Here is a 27,265-nt window from a genome sequence, read left to right as displayed (position 1 = left end):
TGTAGGCTAAAGCAAGACCTTGAATGCCAAAATGATTCTTTGCGGCCTCCTTGGGCCCTCCCAGGTGCTTGATCTGTTTCTCTAGTGGCCTCCTCACTGTTTATCTTGCCAGTGCTCTTCTGCAGAGTGCACGTCCTTGGTAATTAACAATAGCAACATTATGGTGCACTCACTGTATGCTAGACCCCCAAAGTCATGAATGGGCATTGGTTCAGCTCTGTGAGGCAGAAATTTAATATCCCCAGTTCTACAGAGGGGAAACTGAGTTGGTCAAGTGCCTATTCCTGTTTACACAGCTAAGAAGGTGCCTCCGGTGCCTCGGACTCCAGAGGCCGCCTCCTTCTCAACTGCTAGACCAGGGCCTTGCAAGCTCGGCATTATTAACATTTGAGGCCAGATAATCCAGTGATGCGGGGCTGCGCTGGGCACTGTGGGATGTCCAGCAGCATCGTCAGTCTCTACACACTGGATGCCAGTAGCAGCTCCCTCCCCAGTTGTGACAAGCAAGATGTCTCCAGATAGTTCCAAATGTCGGGACATCTGGGTGGCTCAGTCGGTTGAGCGTCCGACTTCGGCTCAGGTCATGATCTCGCGGTCTGTGAGTTCGAGCCCCACGTCGGGCTCTGTGCTGACATCTCAGAGCCTGGAGCCAGGAGCCTGCTTCTGCTTCTGTGTCTCCCTCTCTCTCTGCCCCTAACCCACTCGCATTCTGTCTCTGTCTCTCTCAAAAATAAATCAACATTAGATAGTTCCAAATGTCCCCTGGGGACAGAATCACCCCTCCCCCCCGACTGAGAACCACTGCCCCCCTGGATAAATGTTTCCTGAGGGGCTGCACTGTCTCCACCAGGTCCAGTGGCTGCAGCTGTCACGGCGACCCTCATTTTCATGCAGGTAGCCCCTTCCCTTTGCCACAAACAGAAGGTTTACCAGCTGGGCCACCTTGTTCAGCAACTGAACCTCTATGCACCCCAGCCACAGAAAGCTTGGCACTTCAGTGATACCTCTACAGCCCTTATTATTATCGTTCAAGTCACAGGGGTTTCCTGGGGTGCGAATGTGGAGAAAGAAGGCCCCACGCCAGCCAGCTCTCTCTGGCCCAGAGCTATAGACGCTGCTGCTGCTTCTGCGAGTTTGCTTTCCTGGTTCAGTGAGAATACAATGCTATAGTGTTGAGCCAAAACTGGTCCCGTTTGACGCTATCATCATTATGCAGTTTCATTTTTGCAAATAAAACAGCCTGACTCTCCCCACCAGCAGAGCCTGGTTTTAACGAGCAAGAGCTACGTTACAGCCAGAGCAGGTGCTCAGGAAGGGCAAGGTGGAGCCATTAGCAGAGCTCTCGGCCTGTCCAGGCCTGGGCAGGGCATCCATGCTGCTGGGCAAGGGCCTGGGTGGCAGCTGGAGGGGAGAGCTGTAGCAGTGCCAGGCAAGCAGGAGGCCTCAGGCTCCTGCTACAGACAAGACAGAGGCGACAACACCCGCAGAGCACTTTCACACCACTCCAGTCTCTGGCACTCCGGAAACTTTCGTCTCTTGCCTGTGTGTTCCTGTACTGTGCTATCTCTCCCTGCACTCCTGTTCTCCTGCAATCCCCGCGGTGTTCTATGTTCACAGGGCCTCCGTCCATTTCCTCTTGGGGGGCTGTAGAGCAAGGTGGTTAAAGACAGAGGTTTGGCACCTCATTACCTGAGTCTGTGTGACCTTGGGCAAGGCACTTCACCTCTCTGTGCCTCAGCTTCCTCATGTCTAGAGTGGGGATACTGAGAGGCCCTATCTGGTAGGGCTAAATGAGATAGTACATGTAAAGGATACAAGACATCTACTGAGCCCTGAATAAATAGCAACTACCACTATTGCTGTGATTCTTGATGAACAATGAATGCAAATGAGCACTTATTTATTTGCCGGGCCCTGTGCTAAGCCCCGGACAATTTTTTTCTCATTGGATCCCTTCAACAGCTCTGGAAGGAAAGTGCTATTATTAGCCTCACAGCAGAGAAAGGAAGCTCAGATACCATGATGCTAATTGACTTACTCAGGGTGACAGAGCTAAGATGAATCTGAACCTGAGTGTTGTCACTGCAAAGTCTAACCACCCTGATCTTCTCCGCTGAAAGCAGATTTCTCCATAGGAAGGGGGGCTCCTCTCCAGCTGGGGTGTGCAGAGGAAATATGGGAGGCATGGAGAAGGCAGGGAGGTGCCTGGGCAGAAGGAGGGGGTCGGCTTAAAAGTTGCCCTTTTTCAGCTTTTGATGAAATCCCTAGCACAGTGGACTGTGGTCTCATGACCTCCGAGGGGTGGTGCCAAGTTTTTATCAGTGTATGAAGTTTATTTTTATTCCGAGCCAGGGTATATATTGTTCTGGTGCTTTTTGTTTGAATTGGGTTGTAGGAAAGGTACAGAACGCCATCACAGGGACAGACGGGAGGCCCGTTTTAGAGCTGATGCCAGAGAAAGATGGTGTGCTTATCAGGAGCTGTGAGAACGTGGCCAGGTGGGCGTATAAGAGAGGATGGTCTGTGCTGAAGTGTTCTTCCAACTCTCGGGGACCCAGAGAGTCATGTGGCAATTGTTTTGTTTTCCTTTAAAGATATCCAAGGTATCATTTTTCCTTGTGCTGTGATTGTGTAATTGTATTAGTTACCTATTGCTATGTAGCAAACGATCCCAAACCTTAGTGGCTTAAAACAATTATTTATTATCTCCCAAGTTCCTGTGGATCAGGAATTCAGGAGTGAGTTAGCTGCACAGGCTCTGGCTTGTAGTCGTTCATGGAGTACTAAGGTAGGTGCTAGCATAGATCTTTTGTAAAAGCAAAGTGGCATAATGCAACCTTTCCAAAAGTAAGGGATGACTATATATGGACATACGATTAGTTAACTATTTCCCGTATTGGTGTGTACTCGGCTTCTAAGTTTTTCTTGTTACCAATGAGGTTTCAGTGAACATCTTTGGAGCCCGGAGCTCATCACGTGCCGAGGGCTGTCCTAGGTACCTATTGTTTGTGTACCTCATTTAATCCTTCACCAGACAAAGGAAACTCAGCCAGACAACGACACTTTCAGGCTTTTGTCTAACTCAGAGTGCTTTTTAAGGATGGAGAATCTCTTGTTTTCTCAGCCCTAAAGTTCTTTATTCCACTAGGGCCCCTGAGGAGTACTTATCTTGCACTCTGCAAACCTGTGTTTAAAAAAAGGACAGGTCCTGGGGCGCCTGGGTGGCTCAGTTGGTTAAGCATCTGACTTCGGCTCAGGTCATGATGTTATGGTTTGTGAGTTCGAGCCCTGCGTCGGACTCTGGGCTGACAGCTCAGAGCCTGCTTCAGGTTCTGTGTCTCCCTCTCTCTCTCTCTGCCTCTCCCCCAGTTGCACTCTGTCTCTCTGTCTCAAAAATAAATAAACAATAATAATAATAATAAAAAGGACAGCTTATCACTAGGCTCATAGTAGGTAGGGCCCACCAGACATGGCCCTGTAGCAGGCAGGATAGGCCAGGTTATGCTGCAGTGACAAACAACCCCGAGATAAGGGTTTAAGGCATTCGTCATGGGGTCGCCATAGGTTCTGTTGTGTGTTGTCCCCAACCTGAACACTGCCGGTTGCCGTTCCAGGAGGCAAGAGAGAATGTAGTCAAAGGCACACTGGCTCCTCAAGCTTCGGAAGTGACTTGTTACTTCCTCTCACTTTTTTTTTTTTTTTTTGATGAAGCAAATCCTATAGGCTTAACTCTAAAGGGGAAGGGACGTGTGTTCTCCCGTGTGCCCCAAGTGGAGAGAACTGGAATATTTGGTGAACAGCACGGATGACGGCCACAGGCCTTGTCCTCTGTTGATCACTGAAAACTGTCTGGCAATCCTAACCACATTTTGGAATAACAAAGTCCAGGCCAGGAGTGCCCAGGGGTCTCTCAGCATTCCGTCCCTGAGGAAAGACCCTTGCCTGTAAACCCCCTCTTGCCCATACTGTGAAGCCCAGCTGCCTTGAATCTCTGGGGCCCCAGGATATAAGGAGAACAGAGGAGTCTGGGTCCAGGGACACAGTTGGATCCCACCCATGACCAGGGGTACGGTGGTGGAGCTCTGAATTCTGAACTGTATTTGTCAGAGTGACTATGGGTCTGTGCTGTTGGGTAGTAGAAAGGGCATTTGACTCCTCTGTGACCTTGGAAACGTCATCTGGAAACAACCTACATGGACCTCAAAGGGGAATGGATATACCAGCTAGAATATTAAATACTAAAGAGAAATGATTCCGAGTTTATATGTATGCAGATATACCTAGAAAACATAATGCTGAGAAGGGAGGGAAAAAAGCAAGTGGTGGAATGATATGATACGTGCAGTTTGATGCCATTTATGTAATTTTGAAATACATACGCTAAACAATACTGCCCATATTGTGTTTTGCATACGATAGTCGATAGTGGGCTGGCTGAGGGGCCGTGGGGAGGAGGGACGGGGCAGAGATGGGGGCAAATGGGGCATTGAGTCTATTTGTAATTAAAAAAATAAAAACACAGGATTAAGCAAATATAACTAATTCTTAACAGTTGTCAATTCTGAGGAGGAGACTTGGATGTTTGTAATATTACTGTTTGTATTTTTTGTGTGTTTTTAGAATGCAAGCTTGTGTTTTTAGAAGGCTCATCTTGCTAGGTCTCAGTTTCCCCATCTCTAAAATAAGGTAGTTCATCTAGAACAGTGGATGGGTATCAGATAACAGGACTTCACAGACCAATGAAATTGCAGGCAAAAAAATGGGAACAGGGATGTCCATTTAAAATTTTTCCCAGAATAGATTTTAAAAAATGAATGATCTATTCTGATCATGATTTCAGAGAAAGAACACTAATGTGAAACTAGTGGGAAGGACACAATCACAGAATAGAGAGTTGAATAAGATTTTAGTCTTGTTTTCCAGTAACTTAGTGAAAGAAACACGTACTCACTGTAGAACATTTGGAAAATGTATTACTAACAGAATAAAAATTACCCATCTTTATTCTTAACACCCAGAGGGGGTAATTACCATTAACATTTCAGCTCTTTCTTCACAGTATTTATTAAACAGATCTAGTGGGTGTATTTGTAATTTGTATGTGGCTTCTGTGCCTTCTTATTGTAAAAGCAATACATTAATGGAAATTTAGAAAAAAAACAAAAGGAAATGGAGATATTAATATTAATAGGCTTTCTCCCATATTAATTTTTCTCATCTCATCTTAAATCAAAGAAAACTTCCACAAATAGGTGTTTAGAAATAATAATAAGAGGGGCGCCTGGGTGGCACAGTCGGTTAAGCGTCCGACTTCAGCCAGGTCACGATCTCGCGGTCCGTGAGTTCGAGCCCCGTGTCAGGCTCTGGGCTGATGGCTCAGAGCCTGGGGCCTGTTTCTGATTCTGTGTCTCCCTTTCTCTCTGCCCCTCCCCCGTTCATGCTCTGTCTCTCTCTGTCCCAAAAATAAATAAACGTTGGAAAAAAAAAATTTTAGAAATAATAATAAGAAAGAATAATAATAAATGGTATTTGTTGAGCCTTCCTATGTGCCAAACCTTGTGCTAAAAGCTACAGGGGGCTCATCCCACTTTGTCCTCACCACAAGCCTGAAGTGGAAACTGTTATTGCCCCATTTTACAGATATGGAAGTTGAAGTTCAGAAAGGTGAAGTAAAAGCTTGCTCAAGGGGCACCTGGGTGGCTCAGTCGGTTAAGCCTCCTACTCTTGATTTCAGCTCAGGTCATGATCTCATGGTTTCATGGGATCTAGCCCCGCATTAAGCTCTGCACTACAGCGTGGAGCCTGCTTCGGATTCCTTCTCTGCCTTTCTCTTTCTCTCAAAATAAATAAATAAACACAAAAAAAAATTTTGCTCAAAGTTATACATCTGGAACCCGACGTACAGAGAGGTTAAGTAAACCGTGTCAGTTCCCACTTTACCTCCAGGTGATTTGTTCTCTGCCTACCCTGTGCCCTGAGAACCCGCAGGTAGCCTGCCCTGAGTCTGAAGTTCAGTCCAAGGTCAGGGGACAAAGGGGCAGGTCCCAGTGACATGCAGTCAGGGGTGTGGTGGCCCCAACCAGAGGCTTCTCTGAGAGGTGCTCTTGGGGCTCAGCAATGGGGGTAGAACTTGTTCTTCTAATCAGCCAAGGCCATCTAGTCCTCTCTCTGAATCAGCCCCGAGGGGGGGCTTTGGTCCAGGGTCAGCCCACCCAGGAGTCCTTGGGAAAGCTCAGGTTAGCCTGCTCATGAACTGCCCTGTCTTCAGGTTTGGTCCCCCACTCCTGTGTCTCAAGAACCAGGCAGGGGCACCCTTTATTCCTTCATGTTCATTCATTCACCTGCTCTGGACAGCACGCCTTCCCCATGCCAGGTGCTGCGGTGAGTGTTGGGGGTCTGCTGAGGGTCAAGAAGAAGAGATTCCTGCCCCCACAGGGTTCAGTCTTGGGAAGAGAGTTTACAGGTAGAAAGAGAGATGGCCCTAAGTGCCTGCTGTTTGCTTTCGGCACTGGTTCCAGACAGGCGACCTTCAGTCCATCCGTGGGCAGACTGGGACAGTGCATGCCACTGGGCCACTGGGCCTCTGGGCCGCTGGGCGCAGGGGTGGTGAAGCCCGAAGCTCACACAATCTTAGGAGCCTTCCTCAGGAAGACGAGTGCAAGACACGCAATTCTAGGTATGAAATTAGTGCCAACGGGAATGTTTACTTAGCACGTGAGAAGAAAGCACAGCAAATAACATAGTTTTTAAAGCGACCAATTCCGTAAACATCACAAAATCCAAATAAATAACACTTTCACTAATTAACTGCCTGACACACCTCTGTTATACTTCATCTTACATTTTTGGCCCCACACCCTCTGATCACTGTGTGAATGCATTTTGAGGGCCCCTCCCAGGGGAAGTGTGAGAGCTAGTGAGGGGCTCTGACAGGTTTAAGCTTCGTTAGCTTTTTACTAAACCCTATATTTAATTCTCTACTTCATTGAATCCTCAGAACAATCCTATTTTGTAGGCACTGTGATTACCCCCATTTCATAGATAGAGCAACTGAGGCTTAGAAGGGCACTGGGTTGTCCCAGGTCATCTGCTCTCCACTGTGACCTTCACACTATCTTGTCCTACATACCTTGGGTTTGGTGAATAAACTCAGACACATCCCCAGCCCAAAGTGCTCCCACACTAGAAAGAGAAGGCAAGATTTGAAACCTGGAAAAAATGAAGTGCTATTTTTTTTTAATGTTTATTTTATTTTTGAGAGAGAGAGAGAGAGAGAGAGAGAGAGAGCGCAGGGGAGGGGCAGAGAGAGGGAGACACAAAACTGGAAGTAGGCCCCAGGCTCCACACTGTCAGCACAGAACCCAACACGGGGCTCGAATTTACAAACCGCGAGATCATGACCTGAGCTGAAGTCAGAGGCTTAACCGACTGAGCCACCCAGGCGCTCCTGAAGTGCTATTATAAGGCCGAATATGTTACGTGCCCCTACAACCCTTCCCTTTTTCCATCCAGAGCTTATTAACCTCTACCTCCTCCAGGAAGCCCCTCAGGATTCCATGGGCCCACTCTGGCCCCTTCATAGTTCCCTCTCTGGGACGCATTTTCCCCAAATGGGAAATGATAGAAGGTCTCTTTCAACCATAGAATTACAGGATTCTGTTTTTATTTTTTGAGAGAGCCTTGAATCCTATGGTCCAGCATCAATGGTGTAGGTCCACCCCATCCAATCTATCACCAACCCCTATACCCTCTCTGACCACTGCTCCTGGCCCCCAGTTACAGCCCCGACCAAGCTGCCATCCTTCCTCCCCTGGATTATGGCGACAACGTCAGTCTTCAAATGGCTGCCTGAGCATCTCCTCGCTAACAGCAAGGAGCCTGCTTGGGATTCTCTCTCTCCCTCTCTCTCTGCCCCTCCCCTGCTTGTGCCTATGTGTGCCCACATGCTCTCTCTCTCTCTCAAAAATAAATAAATAAACTTAAAAAATTTGATAAAAATAGAATAGGAGCAGCTGGCTTAGAAGAACATACAACTCTTGGTCTCAGGGTTATGAGTTCAAGCCCCATGCTGGGTGTAGAGGTTACTAGAACAAGCAAACAAACAAACAAATTAAAAAATAAAATAGAATAAAGACAACGACCCTACGTGGCTTCCGTGCTCTCGGACCCCAGCTCATCTTTCTCTCCTGCACTCTTCCCTTACCAGTCCCACTGGCCACATGGCCAGCTCTTTGTCACCTCAGACCTTCACACATGCTCTTCCCTCTGTTGGGGACACTCTTCTCCACTCCTCCCCAGGCTAACTCCCATGTGCCATTTCCACCTCAGGTGCGGTATCTCTTCTTTGGGCACCCGTCAGTTTAAATGGAGTTGCAGGGAACAGAAAGTGAGGTACCCTACTGTAGAGGACTGAAAAGTGGCCCCCAAAGATATCCGTCCCTAATCCTTAGAACCTGTGTTACCTTGTTTAGAAAAAGGGTAACATTTGCAGGTGTGATTAAATTAAGGACCTCGAGACGGGAAGGTTATCCTGGGCAATCTGGTGGGGGGAGCCAGGCCAAATGCAATCACATGTATCCTCATAAGAGAGACACAGGGACAGGTTCATCACATATATAGAGGAGAAGGAACACGAAGATAAAGCAGGGAGAGATGTGAAGATATTGGCCTTGAACACTGGAGTGACATGGCCACAAGCCAAAGAATGCCAGCAGCTCCTGGAAGCTGGAAGAAGCAGGGAACAGATTCTCTTGAAGGGCCTCCAGAGGGAGTGCAGCCCAGTGAACCCCTCGGTTTTGGCCCAGTGATACCGACTTTGGACTTCCAGCCTCCAGGACTGTGAGAGAATAAATGCCTGTTGTTTAGGTCACCCAGCCTCTACTAATTTGTTACGGTGACAATAGGCAATGAATACATCTACTCAATATCATTTTTCCCATTCACTCTTCGTACAGAATTTTCATTTCAGTATGGATACCCTGCTCATTTCTTCATTTATCAGCCTCCTTTCCAGCCAGGTGTGGCTATGGGACTATGTTTGGGCCAATAAGATATAAGCAGAGGTTGTGTGGATTTCTGTGAAGGCTCCTTAAAAGGGGGATAGAGAACCAATGTGTACCCTTTTGCTCTCCCATCCTCCATGCTTTCCATCTGGAATACAAACGTAAAGGCTGACACTCTAGCAGCCATCTTGGGAACATGAGGTACAACAGAGGCTTCTGTTCCTGAGTTACTGAACCAATATCAGCAGCCACTACCTTCAGACTGCTCATTATGAGAAGGAAACTCTTATGTGCTTATGCTACTCTCTTTAAGATGTGTTAGTAACAGCTGTTCACAATCCCCACTGAAAAATCTTTCCTATTTTTCCACCTCATACCATCTATGTAAGTCATCGGAATGTATAATAATACCTGTACTTGTGTGTTTATTTGTTTAATGTCTGCTTCCTCTGCTAAACTGTAATTTCCATGAGGGCGGGGCTCGGGTCTGTTTTGTTCATAGCACAGGACCTGGCACAAAGTCGGTGCTCAGTGGGTATTTGTTGAACGAATGAACAAATGCCTCTCTTAGTGAGGTCCCAGGCATATTAGAAGACAAAGACCATGATTCATTCCTCTCTTCTCATTAGTGCAGCCCTGGGCTGCAAATCAATGTACTTGGAGTCCTGATTAAGTAGAATGGAATACAAAGAATTGAAAATATCTGGGCTCCAGTCTGCCCTGTGGCTTCTTAATAGTAAGTGCTGAATAAAGTTTTATTAAGTGACTCAGGAACAGACTGGCCCTCTGGAGAAAGACAAGGATGTTTAGGGATGGCATTTCAGTGTGGGATATGAGGCCCTGAGAAAGGAGTGTCTGCTGAATCCCCAACCAGCCATCAGATTTGCAGGGCATGCAGAAGCCAACTCTAAGTTCAAGCAGGCTGTGCCCATTTCAAATTCCTGGGAGCTGAGGCTCAGATGGGGACAGGGACTTGCCTGAGGTCACTTGGGGTGGTAGCAGAGTCAGATAAGGCTGCTCAGCTTCCAGTCCAGCCCTTCTCCCTATTTAGTGTTCTCTGTACCCTGTCATCTTCTAGATGATAAGACAAAGGGAAAGGAGGTGTGCATGACTGGGGCTTCCCCGGTCCCAGCTAGAACATCAGCAAGCAATCTTCCCGTTCACAGATGTCATTGCTGAGGCGCCATGAGGCTGCGGGTCCTGCACCACAAAGAGTTTGCAGAGGCTAGAAACCCAGACCAGAAGCACCCACTGTGGAGCTTTTTCCACACTGGCATCCTATCTCTTGACCAGGGCTATAGCAAGTGTCACCACCCAGGCTGGGGGCAAATGGCTGCATTCCTCCCGGTGTTCTCAAGCTCCAACTTCAAGGCTGGCAGGTTTAGGATAGACTGTTCACACTTTCTTCACATGTTAGCAGTTCAAGGTGCCCGAGAAATCTGCTTGGCTGACCATGCCTGTCCTTCAGGTGAAGAAAAGGAAAGCCAAGAGCATCCCAGGGTCTAGTCCAGGGTGACATAGCAATCAACCATGGTGGAACCAGGGTCAAGGTCTGACATGTGTCTCTTGGCCAGTGTTCAGCCACCTGCGGTTTAGCAGTGACCTCTAACAGGGCAGGCAGAGGAGGGGAGACACAGCCCTGGTGAAAAAGAATGATGTGTTTTAGCAAGTTTAAGGTCGAGCGTGTCTCCCTCCACAAAGTAGCCAGTGCCTTGTACTCCCAGAGCCGTTCTCAAACTTTCTAATCTCAGGACCCCTTTATACTCTTAAAAATTGATGACCCCAAAGATCTTCTTTTTTGTGGTCATTATATCTATCAACATTCACTGTATCAAAAATTAAAACATATATAATAGATATTGATTAATATAAAAATAACAATACACATTCTAATATAGAACCTATTTTATGAAAAATAACCTTATTTTTGAAAAAAAATTGTGAAGAGTAGCATTGTTTTACACTTTTCCAAATCTCTTTAATGTTTGGCTTAAAAGGAGACAGCTGGGTTCTCATACTTGTTTCTGTACTCAGTCTGTTGTGAGGTATCGTGACACGTAGCCTCTGGAAACCTCTATTGTACACTCATGAAAGAATGAGAGTAAAAAGCCAAGTAATACATTGGTCTTAGAGTGCAAACAATTTTGACCTCATGGATCCCAAGGGTCTTGGGGAACTTAGGGGTCCCTGGACCATACTTTAGAACCAGTGGTCAGCACTCTGTGAGGTGCTCCTGTTGTCATTTCCATTTTATGGATGAGCAAAATAAGGCTCAGAGATGTTATGAGGCTCGCTCAAAGGCACATAGCCAGTAACAGTCGTATCAACCCAAGATAATCAGCTCTAGGGAAGTGTGTTCCTAACAGCAGCATCGTACTCCAGCCCCTCGCTGATGGACAGATGTCGTAGGAGGAATGTGATCAGGAAGGAGCCAGAGATTCTGGGGTACCCCAAGAAGGGAGAGGTAGTGCGGTTGTTGAGATTCTGGACTTGGAAGCAGTGCCTGGACCCGCATCCTGGCTATGCCTTGTATGTGAGGTGTGACCAGGGACAAAGTGCTCAACCCCTCTGAACCTCAGGTAGTCCCTCTGTGAAATATGATGATATGATATTTACATCACAGGGTCATTGGGAGGATTAAATGTTAATTTAGGCAAATTACAACAGTGCTCAGTAAATGTCGTATATAGTTCACATCTTTTAGATGGCATAGATTTGTGAGCAGGGCCATGGACGTGGTTTCACTGAAGCTGGAGGCAGGGGTTGGGGGGGGGGGTGCAGATATAGCACAGGTCCTGAAGGGAGGGCCAAGGGAGGGAGAAGACACGTGGCCTGGAGGGCGGAGGAGGGGCTTCCAGACTAGGAGCACATCACTCTCAGGTGGTGGGCACAGATGCCCAGGGACTCTGGACGTGTAAGCCAGCAGTGACCTGCAGTGTGACAGGGGAGCCGGCCTCACCTGCCCCAGGGCACAGAGGCCAGATCCCCAGGGTCAGCAGCCTGGTCACTGGGACCTAGACCAGACCTCCAATATCCCGCCTGGAAAAGCCACCAGACCACCTCCTCTCCTGACCCCCTTTAGGGGGTGAAGCCCCCAGCTCCCTGCTTCTCCCAGCATCCCAGCCCTAGAAAATCGTCTAAACCACACTGTCAGAGGATCCTGAGAACCATCTTGCCACACTGCCCCCTTTTCCTTTTGGCAGGTGAAGAATCTGGGCCCCAGAGATGTAGCTGGACCACTCGCACCACACAGCAAGTTGGGGACAAAAGGCCCAGGCCACTTGGCATCTGATTCTGGTTGTATGCGCTGAGCCACCCCTCCTCCCTTGCTCAGCAGGGACTCAGGCCCATGTGCTGTTGTGTGACCTCAGGCAAGATGCTTAACCTCTCTGTGCCTCAGTTTCCTTAACTATAGAATGGAAATAACAATTTTACTTCCTTCATTGGGGTATTGTGTGGATTAAAGTAAGTCGATCGACACAAGACACTTAGAACACTACCTAGCTTTCAATACTGGTAGTCAACACTGTGACCACATCACCGTCATCACCATCATCATCATCGAGGTCTTGAACATCGTTAGGGGATACACTGTGGGTGTTCCTTGTTTGAGGCCCTGGGGCCAGATGGGTAAGCACAGAATTGTGTTCTGTCTTCTCCTGCAAACTGATTCACAGGGTGATTTGGGGCACATTGTTCACTATGCCTGGGCCTCTGTGTCCCCAGCTGGACTGGGGGGGGAGCTTTATTTCTTATAAAATTTCTATTGTGCCTCTAGTGCCATGGCATTTCTCTGGCAATACTGACCATAAAAATGTGCACGACTATTCCCTGCAGTATCATTTATAAGGCAAGAGTAAACATTTAGAAACCGTCTCTGTCCCCTTCCTCATTGGAGTTTTAAACACGAGGGAATAATAGCCCCAAACTGAAAGTAATCCAGATGTCCCACAGCAGGTGCACAGATATTAAAAACTGAGACAACCACATGAAGGAATGTTCCTCAGCAATGAGAAGCAGTCAACTCCTGGTAACACAACAATGTGGGTGAAGCTCAAAAACACTGGATGGGGTGAAGAAGCCCCAAAGAGTGCCTACTGTATGAATCCATTGAAACAAAATTCCGGAAAAAGGAAAGCTAAGCTATAGGGGCAGGAAACAGTCTAGGGGTTGCCTGGGGCAAGATGTGGGGGCAAAGGATTGACTACAAAGGGGCATGAAAGAACTTCTGGGGTAACATAAATAGTCTGGATTTTGATTATGGTGATGGTTACATGACTATATAATTAAAAAAAATTTTTTTAATGTTTATTTTTCAGAGAGAGAGAGAGAGACAGAGAGTAAGTGGGGGTGGGACAGAGAGAGAGAGAGAGACAGACAGACAGACAGAATCCAAAGCAGCCTCCAGGCTCTGAGCTGTCAGCACAGAGCCCGATGTGGGACTCGAACCCATAAATCACGAGATCATGACCTGAGCCGAAGTCGGACACTTAACCGACTGAGCCACCCAGGTGACCCATGACTATATAATTTTTGAAAGTCACTGAACTGTACTCTCGAAATGAGTGTATTTTATTGTATGCAACTTATACCATAATAACATAATAACATTGATTAAAAAACAAAATGATGGTTCACACACACAAAGAAAGCTCTGGATTTGTCACAACGAGAGGGCTACAACTTTGGCATCAGCATGGAAAGACGTCCATGTTTTGTTGTTGAATGAAAAATAAAGGCAAATTATGTGACAGACCTGTTGACACTGACATTTGTTGAGAGCTCACTGCGGGCCAGGCCCAGGCTAAGAGCCTCACCTGCATTACTTTGTTAAACCTTGACAATGTCCATATGAGGCTTTACAGAAGAGAAAACTGAGGTCCAAAGAGATGAGGCCACACGGGACTCTGGGTATGAAGCCAAGGAGCCACGCTGTTGGGACCTGGGACACACTCTGAGCCACGACACTGAGCTCTACGGTATGATTTCAGTGTAGCCAATAACTGGCAACGTTAGTCTATGCACAGGCAAAATCTGCAAGGGTGATCCCAATCTGGGCCCACGGGTTACGTCTGGGAGGTGCATTTATAGGTACTTTCACTTTCAAAACTATTTCTGTTGAGTTTACTGTAACTTGCCTAAATTACTTTCCCAATCAGAGAAAGCAGTATAGATTTAAAAAAAAAAATTACTGAAAACATTCCTGTCCTGTATCTCATCTGCTCAGGATCCCGGCACCGTCTCCTCACTGCTCCCTCTCCTAGACGGGGCCACATGCCTGCCCAGAGCCCCAAGGCCCACTGATAAAGACTGGGGCACACTGAGACCCGTATCAGGCCTGAGCAGCCCTTTGCAGTCCCATCCATCTGGTCCCCCCAGGGAGGGTGGGCCCTGTTCCAGAAATCAGCAGGCTCCATGGCCCTGGAGATAACAGGAGCTTGGTGGTAAGGACCAGCAGGGTGAGGGTCTACAGCAGGGGGATGGGGTGGTGAGTCAGAAGTGTAAGCAGGCTTCTCCCCACTGGGCAGACGAAGCTGCTGAGACCCAGAGAAGGTGTGACCTGCTTGGTCTGTATGGCCCTGGCTCTGTCCGCTGTGTGGCTCTGGGCACATTTCATGCCCTCTCTGATCCTCAGGTTCCCTTGCAATCCTTTGGTTCCAGCTTGGTCCTCTTTTAGGAAGTAACCTGGGCCCTGAAACCAGTCTTGAGAGTCCCTAGTGTGTAGGCAGACAGCAGGATGCACATGACGTCCTCAGCCCCCAGCTTCAACTCCAAGTGGACGCCTGGAGGCTCAAAGGCGCTCTTAGGACGCTGAACGCATGCGCACATGCCTGTCTGCGTGTACCCACATTCGCAGGCCCCAAGGACAACGAGCAGGGCCACCCTGGGCCAGGCCAAGGTTTGTTTACATGTCCAAAGGTCAGATGCTGCCTGCCAGGGAGGGCCTCAGCTGGTGAGAGTCTGCAGCTGTGTGCCCAGGACACAGATAACATGTGCCCCGGGGAGGGGCGGGCAGCCCCAGGAGAGGGTGGGACAAGAGTGACACCCAGGCTTCCCTCCTGGGAGCGCCTGCTGGTTCTGCTGCTGTGGGCCCTGCCTGGGGAGTCTCCACCTCCCCTGCATGCCTATGAGCCCCCGAGACCACTTAGCTTGGTTTCCCTGAGCCTATGCCCGCTCTGTACCGCTCACCACTTCTTTGACACCACAGGGTGTATTCACCTCGTGGAGCCTCAGTTTCTTCATCTCTAAAATGGGGATAATCACGGCTCTTTACTGATAGGGGGCAGAGTGGAGCCGTGGGGCTAAGGCCTGATTGTGCCAGGTGAGTGGGAGGGGCTTCCCCCAGGGGTCTCTAATGTTAGGGATAGCTCCACATTCTGGAAACCCCCTCTGCACTGTAAGGAGGCTTAGGGGTCTCCGTCTGCGCCTGAAGTCACAGGGTGGGGCCTAGAAGTTCCTGCCTGTCCCTTTCCACCTTCTCCCCAGTGGTATTTCCCAACTGCCTGCAGTCCTACCCCCCTCCCCCTCCCTGGGCGCCCATTCATCCCTCTCATAGCCACCGCCCTTAAGCAATCTCTCAGTTTATGTCAACAAAAGCACAAACATAACCTAGTGGGCTTGTGGTCTGGCTGTGGAGATGGGATTCGTACACAGCAACTTAAAAAGACTGGCAGCTTTTCAATGTGTCTGTGCCCTGTGCACACACAGGGGGTATGCGTTCAGCCTGAGTGTCTGCCTGGGAGGGAACGCTTTCTTCTCTCCTCTCTCCCCCGGGACATTCCTTTTTTTAAAGTTTATTTGTTTATTTTGAGACAGAGAAGGAGCAGGAGGGGCAGAGAGAGAGAGGGAGAGAGACAATTCCAAGCAGGCTCCACGCTGCCAGCCAAAGCCTGATGCGGGGCTCAAACTCACGAACTGTGAGATCATGACCTGAGCCGAAATTAAGAGTCGGACGCTTAACCAACTGAGCCACCCGGGCGCTCTCGCTGGGACATTCTTGCTTCCCCAAACTCTCACTACCCACCTCAAGGAAGAAGGATGCTGAAATATATACCAAAAAATCATTTGTATTAAATTGGCAAAAAGTGTGAGCACTGATCACCAGCAGGGCTGGAGAGACAGACTCCCCCCTCACTGTGGATGAGAATGATAGTGGGCACACCCCCCCAGGTGGGTGATTAGCATCTCTCTCAACACACAACCACACACATGACCAACAACCCATGGGTCACCTTCCTGGGAATCAATGGAACAGAAATGCTACTACAGGCTCATCTGTTCATGCATGTTTGTGAAAGCTTTTTTTTTTTTTTTTTTTTTTGGCGGGAGGGAGCGGGTAAAAGCATAACCATATTGGAAGTATTTCAAATGATTGTCCACAGAGGTTGATTATCTAGACATCATGTGATCCAACCACGCTATGGAAAACTAAAGCATGGACTCCCTTGGAAATGTTTCCAAAATTCACTGCCGGTGAGAGAAGCAAGTTGAAGAACATGCAAAAACAGAACTCTGAAAAACACATGTAAAACAAAACTATTCTCTCCCTTTCTTTTTGAAAACAAAAATTTTTTTTTCTTAACATTTATTCATTTTTTGAGAGACAGAGCATGAGCAGGGGAGGGGCAGAGAGAGAAGGAGCCACAGAATCCGAAGCAGGCTCCAGGCTCCAAGCTGTCAGCACAGAGCCCGACGCGGGGCTCGAACTCACTCATGAGCAGTGAGATCATGACCTGAGCTGAAGTCGGACGCTTAACCAACTGAGCCACCCAGACACCGCAACTCTCTCCCCTTATTAACAAGTCACATATATGGCAACTCAAGTCTATTGGCATGGGAAAGTTCTGGAGAGAGTCACGCCAAATGATTAACCTAATGCATGCCATTTTCTAGCTGTGTGACCTTGGGAAGTGACTTAGCCTGCTTCCTCTTCCTGAAAGTTGGGAATAACAAACCTCACAGGGCTGTGAGGAGCCTTAATGTAATTATTATAAATCCTTTGGCACATAACAAGCAGTCCATAAATATTTAGGGAAATAAAGCAGGAATCCATTTTCAGCGGAACTAATTTATTCTCAGGAGTCAACTTTCAGCTCAGTTTCAGTGTTGGAGGCTGGTCTGCCTGCCTTTGCTGTCACCTAGCGGTCACAGTAAGAAAGCACACACTGGAGCGCTCTCTGCTCCCTTCCTGCCTTTATTCGTTGTGGAGAATAGAACACCCTGTCTCTCCACAACCCAAGTCCCTCTGGGTTCCTCCAGGGCCTGCAAAGTGTCAGGCACTCCTGTGCCTTGGGGTTGGAGACTGGCAGACTCCGGAATGGTCCTGGGGCCTCTATGAGTCTCGGTTTTCTCATCTCAAGAAGGGGAGTAGTAACAGCTTACTTCATACCTTTGTAAGGATAAAACGCAATAATGCATGTAAAGCACTTAACACTGGCCCTGACACAAAAGAACATCCTAGAAAAGGTAATTATTGGTATTTACACACTTATCTCCTTACTGCTTAGGAGAGCTGTATTACACCCATTTCACAGATGAGGAGCTCAAGACTCAGAAAAGTCGAGGTAACTTGCCCGCAGACACTTGGCTAAGAGAGCACCAGCCAAGATGAGACTGCAGGCCTGCCCAGGAGCTGCCTCCCCACCCTTAGGCTACCATTTCACATGCTCATCTGCAAAGGAGTTGTAGGGAGCAGTTTCTTACCACCACTCGTGCCTGAAGTTTGGATCGCACCTACCAGGAACATTAAAAAAAATATAGTGAGGGGCGCCTGGGTGGCGCAGTCGGTTAAGCGTCCGACTTCAGCCAGGTCACGATCTCGCGGTCCGGGAGTTCGAGCCCCGCGTCGGGCTCTGGGCTGATGGCTCAGAGCCTGGAGCCTGTTTCTGATTCTGTGTCTCCCTCTTTCTCTGCTCCTCCCCCATTCATGCTCTGTCTCTCTCTGTCCCAAAAATAAATAAACGTTGAAAAAAAAAATATAGTGAGATATACACTGACTGTTGCTGTCTAACAAATTGCTTTACAACCGATTTTGTGTCCTAGATGTTGCTGTCTTCTCATCCAAGTCTGGGCCCGCAGCTGGCTGTAGTAATCTGAAGGGAACTAACTGGGGAGCTACCTTCTTCCAAGGTCATGTAGCTGCTAGCAAGATTTACTCTCAAGGATTGTTGGACTGATGTCTTCCCAGCTGTTGGCCAGAGGCCACCCTCAGTTCCTCAGTTCCACGCATCAATGTCTCCTGCGTGGGAGTTTGCTTCATCAAAGCGTGCAAGCCGGGCGTGAAAGCAAGAGCAGGGTGGAAGTCACGATCTTTTGTAGCCTGATCGTGGAAGTGATTATTGCCGTATTCTATTTGTTAGAAGTGAGTCACTGGGCCCAGCCCATCCTGCACAAAAGGAGAGTACACAGGGGCTTGAATACCAGGAAGAGGGGATCACAGGGGGCCATTCTAGAACCTTTCTGCCTGCCACACCAGTCGCCAACTTTTAATTTTGCCAGAGAAGAACACTTAGAAAATCAACTCCCACCTCTGGTTACCATAACTTCATAAATGAAATAGACCTTTTTACAATTTGTCTAGATACAAAGAGATAATTTCATAATAAGGGGTAGTCCCTTGTGGGTGAATAAATGTAGCCTCGTGCAAAATGCCCGCATGGTCCTCAGTTTTCTCCCTCTGCAGAGCTCTGGTGTCTGGCTTAGCACCAGGAACCTCCTCTCCTGCCTGAAGCAGAATAACGCAGCAGCTGGTGGGTGGAGTTAAGAGAGGAGGGGGTGGGTTGGCCTGAGCATGGCTGGGGCCCACACAGTGCCTAGCACTGCCCCCCCCCCCCCCCCCCCCCCCCGCCAAGCTGGCTGGCTGAATGAATGAATACATCAGTGAGAAACTTCATGGGGACGTGTCACTTTTACCCCCAACTCTCAGACAAGGAAACCCAGCCTTGTAAGGCTAAGTGACAGCTGGGCCTAAGCCTTCAGGGCTAGAAAGGACATTATATTTGCAGGGTGCTCTATTCTCCACAAATCCCTTCTGCACCCATTAGCTAAGCTGATAGTCTCAACGCCCCTGGTTGTGGGAAGAAGTTTGCCATTTCCCATGTTAGCACTGAGCAAACAGGTTCAGAGAGGTTAAGCACTTTGCATGGACCCAGAGAGGGCTGAGGGAGGTTTTTTTTTTTAAAAAAAAAAAAAAAAAAAAAAAAGCAGCAAGGGTTACTGAGCAGGGAGGGTCCAGCAGGGGTCATTTGACCAGTCTCCCAGGTGGGGAGTCAGTTCTAGGGGGGGCAACTCTGGGGCCACGAGCCATCTTTATTCCTCCAAAGTTCGGCCAGAGGTGGCTCTGTGGCAGATGGCACCAGGGTACCATTGAGTCACATGGCCCCAGTGCAAAGGCAAGAGACCCTAGAACAAGCAGCCAAGTTAGCCTCAGAAACTCAGAGCTTTTTCCACTTCCCCTTTACTTGGGCCAAAGCTGCCCCATCCCAGCCCCTCAGCCCGGTCCCCAGGGTGCTCCTGCTGCACAGGGTGCCGCTTGCCCACTTGGCCCGTTCCAGTGCATATTCCCTGGTTTAGTTATGCCTTCCATTCTTGAGGAGCACCCCCCTGGGGCTTCTCTCTGCACCCCCCACCCCCAGCAGAGCACGTGACCAGTTATATCACTGGAGTGAAATGGCCACCCTCATCTGGTATTTATTGTACCCAGGAATATCCACTCTCAACCCACATACAAAATCCCGAGACTGGATGCTACGGTCACCCCTTTTCACAACAGAAAAAAGCCCCAGGAACCAAAAGGTTGGTGAACATGGCCGAATCACACAGCAAGTATTTGGTGCCACAGCTGAAAGGTGGAAAGGCCACATTTAAAAATCCTCATCCCTGCATGCAAGGCACTGGACTAACACTTTTATAGACAACACATTATCTCAATTGCCGGCACAAGGGGGCCACTATCATTAAATCCATTTTACCCACAAAGAAATTAAAGTTTAGCTAGGCCAAGTGACCTGCCCAAGCACGTCAGGGAGGAACGGGGATGGAACCCGCGGCCGGCCCTCTTCTGCAGAACATTCCACTGCCTGCAAAACTGTGGGCAGATGCATATGGTTACTAGACTCTTAGGAGTCAGGTCCTGCTTTTCAGTTCTCCTTTGGTGGTTGTTATCTGTTTTCCTGACCGTGTGCTGTAGGCTAAGGATGTAACTCTAGAGTCGCCATTGTAAAGGCCATTAGATAACTTTAATGAAGAATGCCAAACAAAAAAAATCTGACTTATGGCAAGATATATCATGATTAGCCATAGAAGATGTCAACTTTTTCCAGCTTATAAGTGCAAAGCAATACAATCAAAACACCACTGAGGTCTTCTGCAGAATACACTTATTCTAGAACGACATGGAAGAGGAAACAACAGTCAAGAAATTCGCGAAACTGGAAGACGCAGAAGGGACACGTCTCCTATCAGATAGCCAGACTTAGTATAAAGGCTTTTTTACCTATAATTAAGACAGTACTGCTCTGGGAATACATATTAAAAAAAGAAAAAGCATCAGGAAAACCAGTCTTATCTCACGACTTTGGTCATGAAAGAAACCCAAGTGAAAACAAAGTCACCTTTTATACCCATCAGACTGCCAAGGATGAAGAATGACAATTTTCAGGATTGGGGACACGTGAGAAATCAGACACTCTCTACACTGATGTCTGCACGTGTAGGTAGGGGGATCGAGAATGAGTCAAACATTGCTGGGAAGGGGTTTGGTAATATATATCAAAATGCAATGTGCCATGCTCCTTGACCCAGAGGATCCCCCTCCAGAATTTGTCCTTATGTCACGAATGATGTCTCTTAACGGCATTGTTTACAATAGGAAGATGTTGGAAGCTGCTTCAACGTCCATCAATAAGAGATTGGTCAAATAAATCGTGGTATGCCCATACAACACAAGTATCACAAAAGATTAAAAACGAAAGTATAGACCAACAGCACTGACAAAGATGATTGAGTAAATAACAAAGATTGCCTTGACCCCACCGCTCAGAAATAATTACTGGTAAACATTTTGTTGATATTTTCCCAGCCTTTTTTCCATGCATGCACACATGTTATTGAAAGAAATGGAATCATACGATATGTATTACTTTGTAACTAGCAATTTAAATACATATTGAATACAGTGATTCTTTCCAAAGGCATAATTTTATACCAAAAAGGCTACTTTCATTAATTTTTAATTTCACAAAGTGCATTCTCATGTAACAATGCAAACATTACAGGTAAAGCAAAATCTGTCTCTTCCTTCTCAGAAATCACGGCGTTGGGTGTGCATTTCTGCAGATCTTCCCCCAAACTTTTCAGGCTACTCATACTCATATATATGCACATGTAAACATGGAGTTATGTGTTTATATTATTTCATAACTTGGTTTGGTAAATTAGCAGTATGATTTGGAACTCTGCGAGGAACCAGATACATTTTACTATTTTATTTGTTGGCTCGTACTCCATTTACTTATTGATGGCCATTTAATAGTAAAAAAACGAAAAGATAAACAAGAAACAAAGCGTATAAAGCAAGGGTGAGGAAGGGCGGGAGATCTCGAAGAGGAAAATAGACGAGGAGTCTTCCAGGTTAATGAGATTTTTAGAGCTCCCTTGATTTCCACTAGAGGGAGACAAAGCCACACGGACGAGAAGCCTCCTCACGTGCCTTATAACCGTAGCCTTTCCCGATTTTCCATCATTTTCTAGCCCCCTCCTCCCACCATGCCAGCTTTTCAAACGCGCCATCACTTTCTCAGGATTGGGGGCTACGAGTCTTCGCAGGGCGTTCGCCCTGTTCATGCACATTCATCCAAACTCTAGAGAGCCCGCCCGGAGGAGCAGCTGACGGCTAGCAGATGTGCGGTCCAAGCGCGCGTGGCGAGTCTCAGGCCCAAAGATGCGTGCAAATTCTAGGACCCTAACCTCCAGGTCCCCAGCATCAGGCTTTGGGATTTATCGCCCCCTCGTGGCAGGATTTGTTAGCGCGCCCCGCTCTCGGCCGCGAGCGCTCGGAACTGGTACAGCAGGTGTCACCAGCCCGCAAACAACTGAGGTCACGGTGATCGTGGCGCTCCCAACACACCGGCTCTGAGAAATCTCCCCCCGCCCCACTTTCCAGGGCTCCCCAAAGTGGAGGTGCAGGGACAGGGGAGATCCAGAACTCCACCTGCCAAGCATGGTGGAGCTTCCCCTGTCTTAGTACGGTTTGTCATCACACATTTAATTTCCCCTTTTTGCACGTGCCCAGCTCCGTGCCGAGACTATGGGTGTGTGTCTGTCAGGGAGGGGAAGTACGAAATAAGATCAGATCCCACCTCTGTCCTCCACCTCTCCAGCTTGCCCGCCCTTTGATCCCGGGCCTGGGGGACGAATCCAGCCCCGCCCCCTCCCCTGCCCTCCCCTTAAGGGGACAGAGAGCAGCAGCAAGTCCTCTGAGAGGTGTCCTGGGAGAGCGGAAATAGCTCTGGGCAGGGAGCTTGCAGGCTGGTTCTCCCCCAGCCTGGCAGTTCCTTGCTGTGGGACTTGCTTTGGTCTGGCCCCCTGGTGGTTCTCTGTCTCTGCCTCCCTGGGAGAGCCTCCCAAACTTTCACCCCCGGAGTTGCTGCTTACCTGGGTGATCAGCCCTGGAAGCAGCTGTGGTGCCTCCTTGGACTCGGTGTTGAGCTGGCTCCTTCTCCCAGGGGGCATCTGTTCAGGGAGGGAAGGGGGAGGACGGTCAGAACCTGTGTCCCTGCCATTCTGAGCGAAACCCAGGAACCTGGGCCAGGTCACCCCTCGGTGGGGTCACCCCCACCCCTCCCCAGGCTGATGGGCTTCCTCCTCCGGCCGTGAGTAGTTCTTTCTCGGTGCTTCAGTTCCCAGCTTAAACTAATATTCTGAATTAGAGGCCGACATTTAAAAATAAGGAGAGTTACCTCCAAATTCCCAGCTTGTTGTGAAAGACTCAAGGTTCTGCCTCCATTGGCCTGACTTCCTCCAGGTGGGCTGAGCAGAGGCTGCCTGTCGCAGGTGTGGACTCTGGCTGCTGGTTTGCTGTGGGCCTCCCAGCCCTGGACACCCGCCCACAGGAGCTGCCTGGCCCTGTGAGCGCCGGGGCCCCTGGTCTGGGCAGGAGACATCCCTGGGCAGAGGCAGTGTCTGTTTCCCTAGTGCCCAGCCCTGGGGCCTGGAGCATGGTGGGAACACAGTAACTACCAGTTGAATAAATGAATGAATCAACACATGTTTCTGACATTAAATCTCACATCCCTCACCCAGGCATTCAGGGCCTCCTTGATCCTGTCCCAAACTACCAATGACGATGACAGTGGTGGAGTTGGTGTGCACGATAGCAGTCCCCCGTGTGTGACTTTGTAGCCTTTACAAAGCCCCACTTAACTCCTGTCAGCAGCCCTTTGGGGTCTGTTCTATTTCCTCCCATTTCTCAAATGAGGAAAGCAAGGCTCAGAACGGTGAAGCGATCTGCGCGGGATCATGGGACTCTCTCAAGGCGCCTGCTAGCATGCAGCTTCCCAGCACTCCTCCTTCCGGATTTCCGGCTGTGGCCACAAGCTGCCCGAGGAGGTTCTGATGTGCCAGCACATTTGGGATCCTTGCCTGTTAGAAGCACTGCCCTCAAGGACCCAAATAGGGGCCCTGGAAAACCCTCTGTCCCACCAGGGACCTGGGAGCCTTCAAGCAGAGATGGGACATTCATCTACTTGTTAACTCATCCATTCACAAGACCCTATGCTGGGCACCCAACAGTGAGCAGAGCAGACCCCGCCCCTGCCTTGGAAACTTAGAACCTTAGTGGGGGAGTCAGAAAGTAACCAATATACAATGCAAAATGTGCTCTGAAGGAAAAATGTGGAGACGCATGAGAAGGGATCAGAAAGTCCAGCTCCTGTGGGGGGCAGCAGGGAAGCTGAGCTCTGAGGGAGAAGTGGGAGCTGGGGAGATCCCCTCCACAGGCTGGGGTGTGTGGGTAGGACATTTGGAGTACAGGGAGGAGGGCACAGAGGATGGTGTGTTCCCTGTCGTTCATACTGGCTTCCCGACATCTTGAGCAAGTCATGTCCAGTCTCTGGGCCTCACTCTCTGTACCTGTGAAATGGGTGCGATGAGCGATGTGAGGAGATCGGACAAGACTTTGTCATCTCTTATCTGTGTAGAAAGGGAATCAAGCTGGGGAGGGGCTGCCTTTGTGCCTGTCCCCCTCTTTCCTGGCTGGAAAAGGCTTAGCGTACTCCAGGACGAAATCAGGCAGCTTCTCCAGTTATCATCATAAATCTCTCCCTGATCTTGGGATGTTGATTAGCACTCCCAGACAGGGAGTTCACTCTGGTTTTCTTTCAGCACCTGGAAGGCTGTGCCCACCCATCTCTACGCCACCGAGAAGGCGTAGGCCTGGCTCAGGGTGTTGCCCTCACCCAGGCCTAGGAGAAACCCTTGCCACTCCCAAGCCCCTCCTGACATTTATGAGGTGCTGCTGAAGGCGGGGGGGCCCTCCCCAAACCCCGAAGGAATGTTAATTGGCTGAAGCTGTTGCTTATGCACCCGCTGGGGCCCGAGTTATTACTGTTTTATTTTTATTTGTGTCTTCCCAGAGGTGCCTGGGTTGGGCTGAGCGGCTGGCCGCCTCTCCACACTGGAGCCAGAGATGGGAAGGGGCTAGGGGTGTGGTGGGGACACAGAGGACCCTCAACTTATCCCCGACTCCCACCCAGCTTCCTCCTCTTGTTGGGGTCTCAACTCAGGGACACGGTGAAGAGAAAGTTCTGAAAGGGAATGAAACGCAGAGCTGACAGCACAGTTTTGGGGTCATACCCACAAGGGTACACAAGCTGGCTCTACACTCCTTGGTTTGTGTGGCCCCAGAAGGTATAACCTGTCTTATATAATAATACTGAGCTTTCCTTGTGCTGTCCTGAGGAATAAAGGAGAAAAGGAGGATACTCAGCACACAGTGGTTACAATGATCATAAGAAAGGCCATCTGGGGAGAGGGCAAGTGTAAAGACAGAATACTGAGTGAGTCACAGCTGGATAGACCCTTCCGGAGCAGCTGTCTTACTGTCCAGATGCAGAAACTAGCCGATCTAGAGAAGGAAATGTGTGTGGAGTCCTTTGCAGCAGACATGAACCTGGGGCCCAGGTCTTTCTTCAACGTCCACTAGAGTCTGAGGGAGTCTGAACCCGGGGAAGGGGGTTCTGACTCCCGTTGACAAAATGGCTCCACTGGCTTCTCCCAAGAGGGTGCTCTACGGGGTAGGCATGTAGAGGGTCTTGGCTTGAATTTGCCAAAAAGATCCCTCGTTTCAAACCCTCAACCCGTTTCTAGATCAGAGAGATGATCTTTTGCCATCACAGACTGGCTCCCTTTCTTCCTCCCTTCCTTTTTGCCTCCCTTCCTTTCTCCTTCTGCCTTTCTCTTCCTTCCTTCCTCCTCCCTCCCTCCAACCTTCCTTTCCCAGCTTACTCACTAATTATTTCATCCATTTACTCACTACATGTTGGGTGCTGTGGTAGGCCCTTTCCTCCATCATTTCTCAGCCTGTAAATAACTGTGCTGAGCTTCTGATTACAAAAACCTGACTCAATTTTTAAATTTCTGATATAATGACATGCTAGAGCTAGGCAGTCGATGACGGAGATGGCTGTTCCAGAATCTCATCAATAACCTAGGACTGTTCTGCTCCACCATGTTTAGGCTTCCTTCCTTGAGGTAACCTCATGGTCCAAGATGGCTGTTGGAACTCTAGCCATCACATCTGAGTTCTGGAGTTCTATACAAGAAAAAGGGTAAAAGGCACACTTCTCACCCTACTCAGTTGTCTTTCAAGCTTGGAAGTCCTTCCTACCCAGTGACTTTTGCTTTAATCTTGTTGGTCTTCTCGGTCTGCAAAGGAGATCAGGAAATTCAGTTCAGAGAACAGATAATGGAGGTAGGACGTGAGCAGTTTTTTCCACAACTCCCAATGACCTTTGTCTCCTGGGACCTTGGGAATACCTTGTCTCCTGCACCTTCCCCAGCAGCGAACAGCTGTCCCCATAAGCAAAGCTGAGGTCTCCCCTTCATTTCCTTGTTCCTCCCCAAGTTGTCTCCAACTTGTGTTCTGGGAGGGGAAACCACAACTGTTAGACACGTTCTGGAAGGGTTAAAAGACAACTGAAAATTCTGTACTATAAACCACTTTTATTTGCTCTCCAACAGCGTAAAAGTCTTAACATTTGTATCAAGACTGAAAATCAAAGGAAGGAAAGATCGTGCCTGCCATCTCACAGACATGTCAACCCTGTTGAACACAGTCGCCCGTGTCCCTGCACCCATTTTAGCGTTGCTTCCCTCAAGTCTGGCAGCTCCCTGGCATTCGCTCTACATTCCAGATGATTTTTGCTAGCAATTCATTGCATTAGCCCTGCCTAATCGAAATCCTTCCAAACACTAACCCTGTCAGTCCTCAGAATACTTCTGGGGCCGTAAATATGAGTTTCTTCATGTTATAGAAAAGAAACAGAAGCTCAGGAATTATACTAGCTATGCTACTACGATGACTACTAAGAACAGCTGTAATTTATTGAGCACACAGTATGTATCAGACCAGGGGCTAAACCCTTTTCATGCATCCATCCAGTCTATATTTACTTGGGGGTCCGTTACGTCAGGCACTGGGCTGGGAGCTGGTGATAGGATGGTAAATTAAACAGAACACGACCACCTGGGGCTTACAGCTGGGGTGTGGGCTTGGGAAGGGACACAGGAAATAAGCAAGTCAACAGGTGTGATTGCAAACTGGGGAGGCACTGGGGCAGAACAGAGAACACTTCCTTTCTGGAAGTGGCATTGAGTCAGACCCAGAGAGATCTGCCTCTCGATCTGATAAACTAGGAAACTGGGGCTCAGACAAAGTATGTGGCCAAGGGTCACCGAGCTAGTTAGCAGAGGTGCCTGGACCTCAGTTTGCTCCCAACGGTTAGCACCTGCTCTGTGCCTGGTCTTTGGGACCCCACAGGCCCCCCCTCTATCTCTACACTGAGTGCTTCATCTTGCCACTCACAAGTAGGCTGCAAAGTCAGGACTGGGGCTTGGACTCTGACTCCCCACCCAGTGCTATGTTTTTTCCTCAAGATCTAGCCAGGAGCCCTCTGGGCGGGGGGCAGCTCAGGGACCCCAGTGACCCACAAGGGTGCCCAAGGTGAGCTTCTCAAACATCAGGTGGTGCTGACATGACTGCAAAT

The 27,265-nt window shown here is 48.8% G+C and overlaps 1 long non-coding RNA gene across 1 annotated transcript in view; it reads left to right on the top strand.

Annotated features, from left to right (window-relative positions):
• LOC147584147 (uncharacterized) overlaps window positions 1–19,172 on the top strand; it is a 68,545-nt gene extending 49,373 nt beyond the window's left edge. Inside the window, exon 3 of the long non-coding RNA XR_015249115.1 lies at window positions 18,045–19,172. This is a non-coding gene — a long non-coding RNA (uncharacterized LOC147584147). The remainder of the gene's footprint in view (window positions 1–18,044) is intronic.
• The last annotated feature ends 8,093 nt before the right edge of the window (window positions 19,173–27,265 follow it).

This window comes from Puma concolor, chromosome A1 (assembly GCF_028749965.1).
Source record: "Puma concolor isolate L17-30 chromosome A1, mPumCon1.1.hap2, whole genome shotgun sequence".
Lineage (NCBI taxonomy): Eukaryota > Metazoa > Chordata > Mammalia > Carnivora > Felidae > Puma > Puma concolor.
The sequence above is the reverse complement of the archived record's forward strand: the minus strand, read 5'-3'. Positions and strand labels throughout refer to the sequence as shown.